Below are 16,815 nucleotides of genomic sequence, written 5' to 3'. Positions count from 1 at the left end.
GTGGAATCCATTTATTTCCGATGATAAGCCAATCTAAAGTTACTATTTCGGAATCCGTCAGTGAGTTTTTATTGGTGTCTAGCTTTTGTTGGAAAGGTTTACATACTGACGTCACACTTTTCTAGGAACGTAGTATCAGAGACAGACCATGCAGTAACAACTAATTGTTCTGTACTGCGAGTAAAGATATACTCGTACTCTATTTTTGTTTTAGTAATATTAATTATACTTGTCATACAGACATTAGTATTCAATTTCGTTTTCTTTTTAAATAAATTCTTGAAAATAAGTAGAGAAATAGAGAAAGAATAACAAATTAAAAATGGACAAAATAGGTCTAATACTAATGTTTCTGTGACAAGTGTAATTAATTATAATCTTACAACGGCCCGGCACGGCCAGGTGGATAAGGCACTCGACTCGTAATCTGAGGGACGTGGGTTCCAATCCCCGTCACGCCAAACATGCTACCCCTTTCAGCCCTGGGGGCGTTATAATATGCGGTCAATCTCAGTATTCATTGGTAAAAGAGTAGCCCAAGAGCTGGCGGTGGGTGGTGATGACTAGCTGTCTTCCCTCTAGTCTTGCACTGCTAAATTAGGGACGGTAGAGCAAATTGGCCTCGTGTAGCTTTGCGCAAATATCGAAAACAAACACACAAAATCTTGCTTCGCCATCCTGAAGAAGGCGTTCATCCCATAACTACATCACATGGCTTGGATAAATAGTGCATGATGAACTTTAAACTGAGTGAAACGCTTCGTGGGCTGTTGATACGGCGAACATAATGTGGTTGTAATACTATTATTATACAACACCTTTCCAATTCTTGAAAATTCGTAAAGAACTGGTTAGAGAAAGTAACGTCACTGTAGTCACGTTTTGCGAACTCGGTAAAAGATGGTAGCACCATAACAGTAGTTTAGTAATATTATTAAGTTTAGATAATTCATAACACCTCTAGTTTGAGTCTGAACTTCCAAGCATTTGTCTGTTTGTTTGAAACTAAGTGCAAAGTCATATCATGGGCTATCTGTGGTATGCCCACCACGGATATCGAAACAAGGTTTCTCGTAGTGCGAGCCCACAGACATACCGCTGTGCCACTGGGAGTAACTTTCAAGTAGACTATGACATTATAATTGAGCTACATTTCTAAGCATACTTAAGTCGAACAACTGAAACACATACGGAGCTAAACTTCTGAACATTTACCGTATTAAACTTGCGAATTTTACCTAGAGCTAAACTTTCTAGCCTGTAATGTAAAAATTATTAATTCTATCTAAAGCTAAACTTTTTAAACTGCAGTATAACAAACAAAACTGTTCAGTTTGTCTCTGATGAAGGTTCACTTTTCGAAAGCGCTCTGGTTGTGGGGTTTTTATTCATTTCCGTCAAGACTTCTTGAACCTACGTGTTTTTCTAACATCATGAATCTGGTAATTTTTAGTCTTCAACTGAGCATTTTTAATTATTAATTTATTTCATTTAGCACCCAAAATTAGCTTACCAATTTATATTGAGATATTACATACTAATATTTGTTGAAATCACTCAGGTGTACAAAATATTACAGTTCTGGTCTTCTCTTACTAATACTGTTAATAACTGAAATCATGTCATTGGTTTGTAACTTTCTCATTGCTCAGCTGAAACATGAGACAACGCCTTGAAAACTTACACCAAAGGCACCTTAATTTAGTAGAGTCCACACGACACCGACTAACTGAAACAAAGACATAAATAACTTCTAGAAGCACAACACAAAATACTCGGTTTTTTTTTAAAGCAACATTCCAAGTAATCTCATTTTGTCAGAAGAGTGGTTGCTCGAATTGTGTCATTTATTTAGAGTTAGGTGTTATTGTTGCAGCAGGGTAATTTATTTACGTATATCCGAAGAACTCCTGTCCAGTAACACAGACGTTTAATAGTAAAAAATAGCCTCAAGAAAGCGACACCTAGTGCTGAAAAAGACAATTATATCCATAGAAACGCACCTAGCATCAGAAGTTTTTTCTACTAGATACTAACGATCTATAATTATATTTTGTTAAAGAGTATAGTACGTTGTATTTTATGAAATTCCACTGATTATAAACGATGTATTTCCATGAGGCTTTTGTACATAGAAAACTTCTAACATGTTATAAACATTTTGAGGCATCTAACGACAAAATTGAGAACAGCAACATCATCGAGTGTTTTTTTTTCTTTTCTTTCTGTGAGTTTTTTGCAGTGTCTGTCTGAGAATGACGAGTTTATGGTTTGTTTGTTTATCTTACGAGTTTTCTCAGTGAGAAGTTTGTTTTATTTTAAGTTTCTCAGTTCATAATTTGTATCCACTACATTAACTATAAGAGCTAGTTATTAGTTAGTTAGTTATTTTGAATTTGGCGCAAAGCTACTCGAGGGTTATCTGCGCTAGCCGTTCCAAATTTAGCAGTGTAAGACTAGAGGGAAGGCAGCTAGTCACCACCAACCACCGCCAACTCTTGGGCTACTCTTTTACCAACGAATAGTGGGATTGACCGTCACATTATAACGCCCCCACGGCTGAAAGGGCGAGCATGTTTGGTGCGACCGGGATTCGAACCCGCGACCCTCGGATTACGATCGAACGCCTTAACACGCTTGGCCATGCCGGGCCCTACTATAATAAAGTGAAATACTTTAGGTCAAGACTATCGCCTTCCTCTCATCCAGGCCAGATGGTTATGGAGTTCGACTCGTAATCTGATTCCAATCCTCCTTACACAAAAAGAAATGTTCGCCATTTTAGCCGTAGGTGCGTTATAATGTGACGGTCAATATCACTATTCGTTAGTAAGAGAGTAGCCCAAGGGTTGGCGGTGACTGGTGATGACTAGATGCATTTCCTCTAGTCTTACATTGGTATATAAGGGACGGCAAGATAACCTTCACGTAGTTTTGCGCGAAATTAAAAACAAACAAACAGATAATGCGGTACCGAAGGTTCAACGCTCGATTTGCGATATACCACTGAACTTGACTCTTTGAACTGAAAAACGTTATAACTGTAGTGTTTGAGTCTACCATATATCTAGCGTTAAGCGCCTTTTAACCACACACAAAATGTTTGATAAGATAAAACTCAGATTAAATAAACCCAGTTGGGGAAATTTCTTTTGTGTTTTGAGGTGATTTTGGTTTGTTTGGCCATAAGATTAAGTTACAAAGCAACATTATAATTTAGTGTAAACAACAGAAGCACTAAGACCAGTGACCATAAACCACAATACAGCAGAAAGCACCGTTTCATAGTAAATACTTTTTTCTTGATAACTGCCCATGGTAAATGTCTAAACGTTTATTTCTTAAGTACATCGTCATGTTGTTTTGTACTTAATACATTTTTAATTGCCCATGATAAATGTCTAAACGTTTATTTATTAAATACAGCTTGATGTCATTTTGCACTTGATACATTTTTAATTTCCCATGGTAAATGTTTAAACGTTTATTTGTTAAACACATCTTCATGTTGTTTAGTACTTAGTACATTTTTAATTGCTCATGGTAAATGTTCAATCGTTTATTTGTTAAATACATCGCCATGTTGTTTTGCACTTAATACATTTTTAATTGCCCATGGTAAATGTTCAAACGTTTATTTGTTAAATACATCGCCATGTTGTTTTGCACTTAATACATTTTTAATTACCCATGGTAAATGTTCAAACGTTTATTTGTTAAATACAGCATTATTACGTTTTATAATGGACGCCTCCTTTTTTCAATTGGAAGAAAAACGTTAGTGTATTTGCGCAAACACCTGAAGTCTTCAGTGATGAATTTGAGAGCATATGATTCACTGTTAAGTACGTGTTGTTTGCCAGCATAGAAGCACACAAACAAATATCCGTGAAAAATAAGGCAACGTATTTTCAACATGAATACTTATCTTAAATATCATAGCACACATTAGCTATTGTTTGTTTTGAATTTCGTGCAAAGCTACACGAGGGCTATCTGTCCTAGCCATTTCTTATTTAGCAATGTAACACTAAAAGGAAAGTAGCTTGTTATCATCACCCAACGCCAACTCTTGGTCTACTTTTCTGCTAACGAATAGTGGGACTGATCGAGCTTTATACCGCTCCCACGACTGAAAGAGTGAGCATGTTTGGTGTGAGGGGGATTCGAACTCGAGACCTTCAGGCTGCGGGTCTATTGCCTTGATCATCTTTCAAATATTTAAAACTTTGTTTATTGCTTTCGAAGAGCCATTTAAACATTTTATTCAAGTTGGAAAATAATAATTGTGATAACTGAAAAAAAGAAAATTTATAGTTTTTTTATCATGAACGACCTACTTTATTCTTAATCAAAACTTATCAGAAAACTCGTGAAGGGAAGTATTGAAATTATTTCTAAAATAAAGTGCCCCCCTCCAGTGGCACAGCGATATGTCTCCAGACTTATAACGCTAGAATCCGGGTTTTCGTACCCGTAATAGGCAGAGCACAGATAGTTCATTGTGTTGCTTTGTGTTTAACTTCAAAATCAGTCAAAGACTAAAATAATGTATTGTTTTAAAAAACAAAATGAATAATTTTCTGAGTGTCTTTTGCCCTTTAAAAACATCTCTTGGATATATATAGCAGGTATTAGTAAGTATCGTCAAAAGGAGAAAAACCAACAAAATCTAAGGATAATAAACAATCCTTACTAAGCACATTCCTTGTTCCAAACTTATACCACTATTTGATTTATATTCAACACTACAAGTTGTGATAGCACCTTACTGCTGATATTATTATTCGTGTAATGTTAATTTAACACACAAGATAACGGGGCGACACCTGCGGAGCTTCAAAAAGGTTTTAAAAATAAAGTAGTTCCATTTATTTGGGATCTAAATGTTCATTGGCGCCTTTATTCCTTCCTCTCAGTAAGCTTAATCCGACATTGCATTCATGATGTGTTTTATCATAATATTACTAATAACATTGCACAACAATTTGTTTTAAAGTTTTGCTTCCTCAAAAGTTTTTGCTGATTGTGACCTGGTGGGTATATACAAATATAGTTTCGGTTTTGCCTCGTCACATAGGAACTGTGAGAAATAGATAGTTAACTGTTTACCGGCAAATAACGTATTCAATTGCGTTTATGTTTCTAATAACCTATTCAGTTCAACATAATTAAAAGTGTTTTGCTCCTGATTTTCGTTTGTATTCAATGTCCGGTGCATCACGTTGCGGTGTCCAACAGTAGTCAGCAAGCATTGACGGATTCCAGTTGTCCTGATATCGTTTTTCCATTGTAGCAATGTCCTGGTGAAACTGAAGACTTCGATGAAACGGTACGAGATGGGCAAATTTGGATGTGATTTTCGTGATCAGCAGCCAAACAACTAGAAGGAACACCCAACAGTATTCAAGAAGCAAAAACTTTGTTGTACAGTGTTATTATTCCAAACTGGTTCATGTGTCTGTCTATTTGTGTTTCTACGCGTGTATTTCAAGAATTAATAGATTGGTGTACACAAACATTTTACTCAAGACGGGAAGTCAGTATAGGACAGTTCTTTTTAAATATGCTCTTGGTCCATATCCTGAGACAGAACATGTTCACAGTTTTTGATCAGTAAGTGTGTTACATGTGATCAGATGTGTACCAAAGTTTATGATCACATTAAGGTTGATAATTCTCATCACACTACACTACGAAATGTGATCCCGATCGTTGATCATTTTCGTCTGAGAAGGATTTTCTGAGTTTTGAAAGTGAAATTTGACGTTATCCAATATAAAACTATGTAATCTCTTTGACTGTTCTTCTTACTTATTAATCTGATGATAATGTTGAGTCGGACGTAACCTAATGATTAAGGCGCTAGGACCGTGATGCTTGGAAGCATAGTGTTTAGGACCGGCATGGCCAGATGGTTAGAATCCCCGTCACACTAAACATGCTCGCCCTTTCAGCCATGAGGGCGTTATTATGTGACGGTCAATCCCACTCTTCGTTGGTAAAAGAGTAGCACATGAGTTGCCGATGGGTGGTGATGGCTAGCTGCTTTCCCTCTAGTCTTACACTGCTAAATTAGAGACGGCTAGCGCAGATAGCCCTTGTGTAGCTTTGAGCAAAATTCAAAACAAACAAATAATCATATGCAACCCCTTGTTCTTTAATTAAAAGACAGAAAAGACAGAAAATAGCTAGAATTTCTCATCAAAGCAGTTTTCACACGTCGACCAACAAGTCTTAAACGTCGCCAGGCCTAATTTATCTGTTCTATAATAACTTCTGAACAAAGGTAGTGGACTGTGGCCACAGTTGAGTGGTAGTGTATGATACGGGGTATGAGTGTACTCGAGAGGAAATAAAAATAGAGGTAAACTAAGAACATGCAAAAAATGAGAAAAATTTAAAAAGAAGAAACAGAAAAAGATAAAAGAACGAAATGAAATGAGAAAATTAATCCTAGATCTTATATAATGGTTTACAAGTTGTTGTGTTTGTAGCTCTCATATGTGTACTAACTTACCTCATGATTACATACAGATATAATTACACAATATTATTTGACATGTTATATGTATATATATATATTATTAAATATGCCATGTTTTAATTCTAGGTACTTTGCAAAGTTACTTAGTTTTCATATCAGTTACAGAATCTGTTAATGTTTTGTCACTTATCAAGTTCAAATATAAGCAAGGGTATTATTATGTGCCAGTTATAGATGCAGTGTTTAGCTTAACTACAATTAAGTGTTACCGTGTATACTAACACTGGATTAATTATTGACTGATGTTAGAATTAGCTGAAACGTTGGTTTTGATACATGTACAACGAATCAAGTCTAAAATGATGATTAAACTATTTCTAAGATCAATACCAGTGTTAACCACCTGGAGTTTAGCTACTTGCAACGTTAGGACAAATGAATGCCTGTAATACGAAATAAACAGCTTAGACTTGGAAGCTGTACCAGATAGTGTCACACATACTGGGTAGGTTGACACATAATTAAAGACACTTCGTCACACTCTTGTTAGCTGAGGGTTGAAACGATACGGATATACCTTGTTAATGTGTATAGAAAGCATTTATCGGTGTATATTCGTGCACCAGGGAGAGTTCTTGTTGGTTGGAGGGTTGTTTGTTTTTTTTACCAATTTGGTCAGTGTGCGCTCACCTTAAGGACGGCAGTCCCCATTCTAATAGGTTGCTAATTCGCCCTCACTCACTTGCCTTGTGAGGGCAGAGAGGACTAAGAAAAGAAATCATGGACAGTGAGTGGTTAACACATTGCTTAAAGATAATAATATGTCTTTAAATGTGCCAAGACGGGTTTCTAATGGAGTAGCAAAGATTGTGTACACGCTCAGCAGAGGATTCCAAATGACCAACAAAGAAAGGAGGAAAACCGAAAACGTCTAATCAACATATTCTGGAAAACACACAGTCAAGCCCATATAGGTAAGGATGACTCAGTACAGGCAGAGGAGACGAGCATTGTAGAGTGAACCACCTTCCAAGAAGCAGGAGACACAGAATTGGATGAGATATGTTTCAATTCCGATCCTACATGTTACCTCGTTCTGACATTTCCATAAACTCAAAGCTGAGACGTGAAACAAAATAATTGTGGTGTCAATCATTTAGAATAATGTTGGCGCCCCATTCGGTGCAAATGAAGGCCAATTCAAGTACTTCTTGTACAGATACGTTGATCGATTTACCATCCTGATATTCAAGACAGATCAAACCTGCAGCAGTTTTTATCTAAAACTACGTCCATATATGGTATGTGAGGGATAACCTTTTGATAGACAACTTGGTTTCATCAGTAATACTAACACTATGGTATCCACATACAGCAGAGATGTCAGTGAACTGAAATTTGCAGCAAGAAGTAAAGCTTTAATATGCACCTGCTTATGCACTACTGTAATCCTATCCATTACATCCTGGATTATCCCATGTCAATGATTAGTGCGAATGCTATGTAGCAGGATAAACCTAAACACACAAAACTCTTCTTTAATACTGGTGATGGAGTGTACTCCAACCACCCCATCAATACTTTATTACACCTCACAAAGTTTCACAGCATTGCAAAGAACCATAAGAACTTGGAAGTCACAAGCAAAACATCTTCACTGGTCATATGACCTCCACAAATACGTCAGGGTCGTTAATCAATAGGGTAATCGCCCGAAATGCCCCTAAAGAGGGAGGGGCACATATGTACTTTACAGCCATCGCTAAAGCAGTTGGTATCCCGGTAGAATAGCAGTAAGTCTTCGGATTTACAACGCTAAAATCAGGGGCTCGATTTCCCTCGGTGGATACAGCAGATAGCTACAATGTGGCTTCGCTATAAGAAAACACACACACACATACTAAGGTGGTTAATAACCACTAGAATTGTTCCCACACAGAACAAACAACTGATACCACTGGGATCTGTGGAAACCTACTTGTAAATTTAATATAGGAGCCAAGTATTGAATTACAAAAGTATTGGTCAAATCCCACTTTTCAATCATACAAGTGTAGCCCAGAAGTTTACAATAGGTAATGTCTTCCCTCTGGTATAAAACTTCAAAACTGGGAACAGTTAGTCTTTGTATAGATTTACGCGAAACATTCTTAAGAAAACAAATGTATAAATATAATACGTATTCTATAATAAACCTTAACGCTTATGTTATTACATAAAACGTGAATTCCATAATGTCTTTTCTTATAGCAAAGACACATCGGGCTATCTGCTGAGCCTACCGATGGGAATCGAACCCCTTATTTTAGTGTTGTAAATCCGAATATATATTGTTGTACTAGCGGGATGCATGTTATAATAACGTTGATATTTCTATTGTTACGTATGCTATTAGTTTTATAAAAATATTATCCGTAGGTTATTAGGCACGACACGAATGTTACATTATTATGTGTGACAAAGTTTTTGATAAGATTACTACTTATCTTATTACATAAATTTGAAACCGACCTCATTAATATTATTACATACGATGTAAGTCTTTTTAGAATGTCACATTATGACAATACTTTCAAAACAAAGCAACTTTTGTTTCATTACGTAATGTTTGTTTCAAGTTAAGTACTATACCCGCTACGGATATCGAAACTAATTCATCAGTCGTTTCAAAAGTGATTTATGGAACACAAGTAAAACGTATTATAATAGTCTAAATTAAAAGCCATTATTTAGTAGGCCCGGCATGGCCAAGTGCGTTAAGGCGTCCGACTTGTAATCCGAGGGTCGCTGGTTCGAATCACGGTCGTATTAAACATGCTCGCCCTTTCAGCTGTGGGGGCGTTATAATGTTACAGTCAATCCCATTATTCGTTGGTAAAAGAGTAGCCCAAGAGTTGGCGAATGGTGGCGATGACTAGCTGCCTTCCCTTTAGTCTTACACTGCTAAATTGGGGACGGCTAGCAGAGATAGCCCCTGAGTAGCTTTGTGCGAAATTTAAAAAAAACAAACAATTATTTAGTAATGCAGCAGTTAATAATAATTTCCTATTTTCTTCTCTGATTTCCAGGTGGCCTCTTCGAGTCTGGCGACGAAGTTCTACAATCGGCTTTTCGTTACTCGGTAGATCGAGTTAATTCGGATAATACCTTGTTGCCTAATTCTCGGCTATCGGCTAACATCCAGCAGTTCGAGTATCAAGATAGTTTCCAAGCATCCCGCAAGGGTGCGTATATCATGCCAGCCTTTTGGTATTTTGTTAGTTTAATGTGTAAAAACAAGGTATTTTAAGCATTAGACTTGAGTTTATTTTGAAATTAATTTCCAGTTCTCTAAAAGTAACCTAAAGTACCATTGTTTATAAGCTAAAGTGAACAGCTGATATTAAAATATCTTGAATAAATATACTTGTAAAAAAGGTCAGTTTCAATCTTCTCAGCGCCCCCTTTAAAACAACTTTGGTCCTGTAACGAGGCTGTCACTCAGTTATTTTAGAGAAATGTTTTCTTTGATCTTCCAAAGCTGGTAAGTCAAGAAATGTTTAAATAATCTAGTTTCTTTTCAACTGTTTATACAAAAGCAAAAATACCCATCCTTTATCAGTAAGTCAAAAGATCGAAGAAGAGAGAATGTTATTTAGATTATCTTAACCCAGTGAGTCAGAGAATTGGTTGTACTTTTTTACTCTATCATTAATCATAGCATCAGCTGATTAGTAAGATTTCTTTACTCTATCGTTAATCCATTACATCAGTTTATTAGTAAAATTTCTCTACTCTATCGTTAATCCATTACATCAGTTAATTAGTAAGATTTCTCTACTCTATCGTTAATCCATTACATAAGTTGATTAGTAAGATTTCTTTACTCCATCGTTAATCCATTACATCAGTTGATTAGTAAGATTACTCTACTCTATCGTTAATCCATTACAACAGTTGATTAGTAAGATTTCTCTACTCTATCGTTAATCCATTACATCAGTTGATTAGTAAGATTTCTCTACTCTATCGTTAATCCATTACATCAGTTGATCGATTTGATTTCTTTACTCCGTCAGTAATGCATTACATGATATGAGTGGTAAGATTTTTTTACTTTGTAGTTAAACCATTACATCAGTTAATCGGTAAGATTTCTTTACACTATCGTTAACCCTATTACTGTCCTGTACATCACATATGATTCACAAGATATAATGGTAAAGTACCCTAGTATCATATATGATACATGGCTACATTTGTTTGATATGCAGTTCATGCTCGTGAACGTAGCATTACTGGTTGTTTTGATTCAACGCATAAGATTAGAAGAGAGCTTCGTATGAGCATCACGTGTGAATAATGATGGGTTAAATTACTTTAAGTCAAAAGAAAATATAAACTTAAGATAAAGAAAACAATTCTTCTTATTAGTTCTTTACATTTTCATCAGCCGTTGCACTAACTTTCCAACAAAAACTTTCCAATAAATAACTAATGTTTATACAGTTAAGAAGAACACGCTTTATGAAAACATTAACAATACAAGAAACAGGGAAAGGGTTAATCCATTAAATCAGATGATCGATAATATTTCTTAACCTTTACCTTAATCCATTAAATCAGATGGTCGATAAGATCTCTTCACCTTTACCTTAATCCATTAAATCAGTTGGTCGATAAGATCTCTTCACCTTTACCTTAATCCATTAAATCAGATGGTCGATAAGATCTCTTCACCTTTACCTTAATCCATTAAATCAGATGGTCGATAAGACCTCTTCACCTTTACATTAATCCATTAAATCAGATGGTCGATAAGATCTCTTCACCTTTACCTTAATCCATTAAATTAGATGGTCGATAAGATCTCTTCACCTTTACCTTAATCCATTAAATTAGATGGTCGATAAGATCTCTTCACCTTTACCTTAATCCATTAAATCAGATATTAGAAGAAATTTCATCACATTATCCCCAGCCCGGAAATTAAAAAATTGAGAAGCATAATATTCTCTTACAGTATGTTAAGTTTAGAAATACAAATGGACAGACATTAAATTATGTTAAGTTTAGAAATACAAATGGACAGACATTAAATTATGTTAAATTTAGAAATACAAATGGACAGACATTGAATTATGTTAAGTGTAGAAATACAAATGGACAGACGTTGAATTATGTTAAGTTTAGAAATACAAATGGACAGGCATTGAATTATGTTAAGTTTAGAAACACAAATGGACAGACATTGAATTATGTTAAGTTTAGAAATACAAATGGTCACACATTGAATTGTGTTAAGTTTAGAAATACAAATGGACAGACATTGAATTATGTTAAATTTAGAAATACAAATGGACAGACATTGAATTATGTTAAATTTAGAAATACAAATGGACAGACATTGAATTATGTTAAGTGTAGAAATACAAATGGACAGACGTTGAATTATGTTAAGTTTAGAAATACAAATGGACAGACATTGAATTATGTTAAGTTTAGAAACACAAATGGACAGACATTGAATTATGTTAAGTTTAGAAATACAAATGGACAGACATTGAATTATGTTAAGTTTAGAAATACAAATGGACAGACATTGAATTGTGTTAAGTTTAGAAATACAGACATTGAATTGTGTTAAATTCAGAAATACAAATGGACAGACATTGAATTGTGTTAAGTACAGAAATACAAATGGACAGACATTGAATTGTGTTAAGTACAGAAATACAAATGGACAGACATTGAATTATGTTAAGTACAGAAATACAAATGGACAGACAAAGTTCAGAAATACAAATGGACAGACATTGAATTATGTTAAGTACAGAAATACAAATGGACAGACATTGAATTGTGTTAAGTTTAGAAATACAAATGGACAGACATTGAATTATGTTAAGTTTAGAAATACAAATGGACAGACATTGAATTGTGTTAAGTTTAGAAATACAAATGGACAGACATTGAATTGTGTTAAGTTTAGAAATACAAATGGACAGACATTGAATTATGTTAAGTACAGAAATACAAATGGACAGACATTGAATTGTGTTAAGTTCAGAAATACAAATGGACAGACATTGAATTGTGTTAAGTTCAGAAACACAAATGGACAGACATTGAATTATGTTAAGTTTAGAAATACAAATGGACAGACATTGAATTATGTTAAGTTTAGAAATACAAATGGACAGACATTGAATTATGTTAAGTTTAGAAATACAAATGGACAGACATTGAATTATGTTAAGTTTAGAAATACAAATGGACAGACATTGAATTAATTGGAGAGACATTGAATTAAGTTAAGTTTAAAATACAAATGGACAGACATTGAATTGTGTTAAGTTTAGAAATTGGACAGACATAGTTTAAAATACAAATGGACAGACATTGAATTATGTTAAGTTTAGAAATACAAATGGACAGACATTGAATTATGTTAAGTTTAGAAATACAAATGGACAGACATTGAATTATGTTAAGTTTAGAAATACAAATGGAGAAATACAAATGGACAGACATTGAATTATGTTAAGTTTAGAAATACAAATGGAGAGACATTGAATTGTGTTAAGTTTAGAAATACAAATGGACAGACATTGAATTGTGTTAAGTTTAGAAATACAAATGGACAGACATTGAATTATGTTAAGTTTAGAAATACAAATGGACAGACATTGAATTATGTTAAGTTTAGAAATACAAATGGACAGACATTGAATTATGTTAAGTTTAGAAATACAAATGGACAGACATTGAATTATGTTAAGTTTAGAAATACAAATGGAGAGACATTGAATTGTGTTAAGTTTAGAAATACAAATGGACAGACATTGAATTATGTTAAGTTTAGAAATACAAATGGACAGACATTGAATTATGTTAAGTTTAGAAATACAAATGGACAGACATTGAATTATGTTAAGTTCAGAAACACAAATGGACAGACATTGAATTGTGTTAAGTTTAGAAATACAAATGGACAGACATTGAATTGTGTTAAGTTTAGAAACACAAATGGACAGACATTGAATTATGTTAAGTTTAGAAACACAAATGGACAGACATTGAATTGTGTTAAGTTTAGAAATACAAATGGACAGACATTGAATTGTGTTAAGTTTAGAAATACAAATGGACAGACATTGAATTATGTTAAGTTTAGAAATACAAATGGACAGACATTGAATTGTGTTAAGTTTAGAAATACAAATGGACAGACATTGAATTATGTTAAGTTTAGAAATACAAATGGACAGACATTGAATTGTGTTAAGTTTAGAAACACAAATGGACAGACATTGAATTATGTTAAGTTTAGAAATACAAATGGACAGACATTGAATTATGTTAAGTTTAGAAATACAAATGGAGAGACATTGAATTGTGTTAAGTTTAGAAATACAAATGGACAGACATTGAATTGTGTTAAGTTTAGAAATACAAATGGACAGACATTGAATTATGTTAAGTTTAGAAATACAAATGGACAGACATTGAATTATGTTAAGTTTAGAAATACAAATGGACAGACATTGAATTGTGTTAAGTTTAGAAATACAAATGGACAGACATTGAATTATGTTAAGTTTAGAAATACAAATGGACAGACATTGAATTATGTTAAGTTTAGAAATACAAATGGACAGACATTGAATTTGTTAAGTTTAGAAATACAAATGGACAGACATTGAATTATGTTAAGTTTAGAAATACAAATGGACAGACATTGAATTAGTTAAGTTTAGAAATACAAATGGACAGACATTGAATTATGTTAAGTTTATTGAATTATGTTAAGTTTAGAAATACAAATGGACAGACATTGAATTATGTTAAGTTTAGAAATACAAATGGACAGACATTGAATTATGTTAAGTTTAGAAATACAAATGGACAGACATTGAATTATGTTAAGTTTAGAAATACAAATGGACAGACATTGAATTATGTTAAGTTTAGAAATACAAATGGAGAGACAGTTTTATGTTAAGTTTAGAAATACAAATGGACAGAGACATTGAATTATGTTAAGTTTAGAAATACAAATGGACATTGAATTATGTTAAGTTATTGAAGTTTAGAAATACAAATGGACAGACATTGAATTTTAAGTTTAAAATACAAATGGACACATTGAATGGAAGTTTAGAAATACAAATGGAATTATTGAATTATGTTAAGTTGAAATTGGAAGTTTAGAAAAATACAAATGGACAGACATTGAATTATGTTAAGTTTAGAAATACAAATGGACAGACATTGAATTATGTTAAGTTTAGAAATACAAATGGACAGACATTGAATTATGTTAAGTTTAGAAATACAAATGGACAGACATTGAATTATGTTAAGTTTAGAAATACAAATGGACAGACATTGAATTATGTTAAGTTTAGAAATACATGAATTATGTTAAGTTTAGAAATACAAATGGACAGACATTGAATTGTGTTAAGTTTTGAGAAAGAAATACAAATGGACAGACATTGAATTGTGTTAAGTTTAGAAATACAAATGGACAGACATTGAATTGTGTTAAGTTTAGAAATACAAATGGACAGACATTGAATTATGTTAAGTTTAGAAACACAAATGGACAGACATTGAATTATGTTAAGTTTAGAAACACAAATGGACAGACATTGAATTATGTTGGACAGTTAAGTTTAGAAATACAAATGGACAGACATTGAATTGTGTTAAGTTTAGAAATACAAATGGAGAGACATTGAATTGTGTTAAGTTTAGAAATACAAATGGACAGACATTGAATTATGTTAAGTTTAGAAATACAAATGGACAGACATTGAATTATGTTAAGTTTAGAAATACAAATGGACAGACATTGAATTATGTTAAGTTTAGAAATACAAATGGACAGACGTTGAATTATGTTAATTAGAAACACAAATGTTAAGTTTAGAAACAAATGGACAAAATGGACAGACATTGAATTATGTTAAGTTTAGAAATACAAATGGACAGACATTGAAGAAAGAAATACAAATGGACAGACATGGAAGTTTAGAAATACAGACATTGAATTGTGTTAAGTTTAGAAATACAAATGGACAGACATTGAATTGTGTTAAGTTTAGAAATACAAATGAATTGTGTTAGACAAATTGGAACATTGAATTATGTTAAGTTTAGAAATACAAATGGACAGACATTGAATTGTGTTAAGTTTAGAAATACAAATGGACAGACATTGAATTATGTTAAGTTTAGAAATACAAATGGACAGACATTGAATTATGTTAAGTTTAGAAATACAAATGGACAGACATTGAATTATGTTAAGTTTAGAAATACAAATGGAGAGACATTGAATTGTGTTAAGTTTAGAAATACAAATGGACAGACATTGAATTATGTTAAGTTTAGAAATACAAATGGACAGACATTGAATTATGTTAAGTTTAGAAATACAAATGGAGAGACATTGAATTGTGTTAAGTTTAGAAACACAAATGGACAGACATTGAATTGTGTTAAGTTTAGAAACACAAATGGAAAGACATTACATTGAACTCATATTCAACATTTGCAGCCATTCATGAACTCCAAATTGCTTCACAAACAAAATTGATAAACCATATTCATCTTAACAAACCATATGAATATTGTACAGACCAATAAGTAATAAGCAGGTTAAACTTAGACAACAAAGTCATGATATCCAAGTTATGTCGCCTTTCATCAGTCTAATTATCATCTAACCTCACGATATAAGAATTTTTACAGCTGTCTATGTCTTTTATAATGTCTTCGAAATAAACAATTCGTTGGTCCTCTAAGATTTCTGTTTTAACTCAAAACCCTGTGATGATGTATGCATTTGGTCTAGGGTTAAACATTAAAGTGTGTGTATATGTATATAACACTGTGTGTTTTGTGTTATCAGATACTTTTTCTTCTCACATTAATCAAAACTGCACGATTAGAAGAGATTTAGCCACTCTTTACTTGTAGGCCTACAACCTGTTGAAAACATTCAAAACTCCAAAGTCGTATTAATTTTAGATCTTCTGAATCAGCTTAACGGGCTCGGAAAAATAAATAAAGATGAGTCTTGCGCAAATAACGATTTACTTGGCAACCACTCCTGTCAGTACGTTTGTCGGCAAAGCCTGCCAAAAAAAACACAAATATAAACAACAGTTGCCCATCCAAGGACGCTGAGCAGTGACACGTGATAGTTAATTATTCTGATTTAAAATGGGCTTTGTTAAACATTAACTAAGAAAATAATAAATTAAATCGTTTCAAATTAAAACTTATATTTATCAATAAAAGTGAAATATAAATAACTTACTGAAACGTTCAGGAAC

At 33.3% G+C, this 16,815-nt stretch overlaps 1 protein-coding gene across 1 annotated transcript in view; it reads left to right on the top strand.

Moving 5' to 3' along the window:
• The first annotated feature begins 9,570 nt into the window (after positions 1–9,570).
• LOC143223628 (glutamate receptor ionotropic, kainate 2-like) overlaps positions 9,571–16,815 on the top strand; it is a 97,095-nt gene continuing 89,850 nt past the window's right edge. Inside the window, exon 1 of the mRNA XM_076451817.1 lies at positions 9,571–9,711. The gene's annotated coding sequence lies outside the window, so the exon portion shown is untranslated. The remainder of the gene's footprint in view (positions 9,712–16,815) is intronic.

This window comes from Tachypleus tridentatus, chromosome 8 (genome assembly GCF_004210375.1).
Source record: "Tachypleus tridentatus isolate NWPU-2018 chromosome 8, ASM421037v1, whole genome shotgun sequence".
NCBI lineage: Eukaryota > Metazoa > Arthropoda > Merostomata > Xiphosura > Limulidae > Tachypleus > Tachypleus tridentatus.
This window is presented reverse-complemented; position numbering and strand designations above follow the sequence as displayed.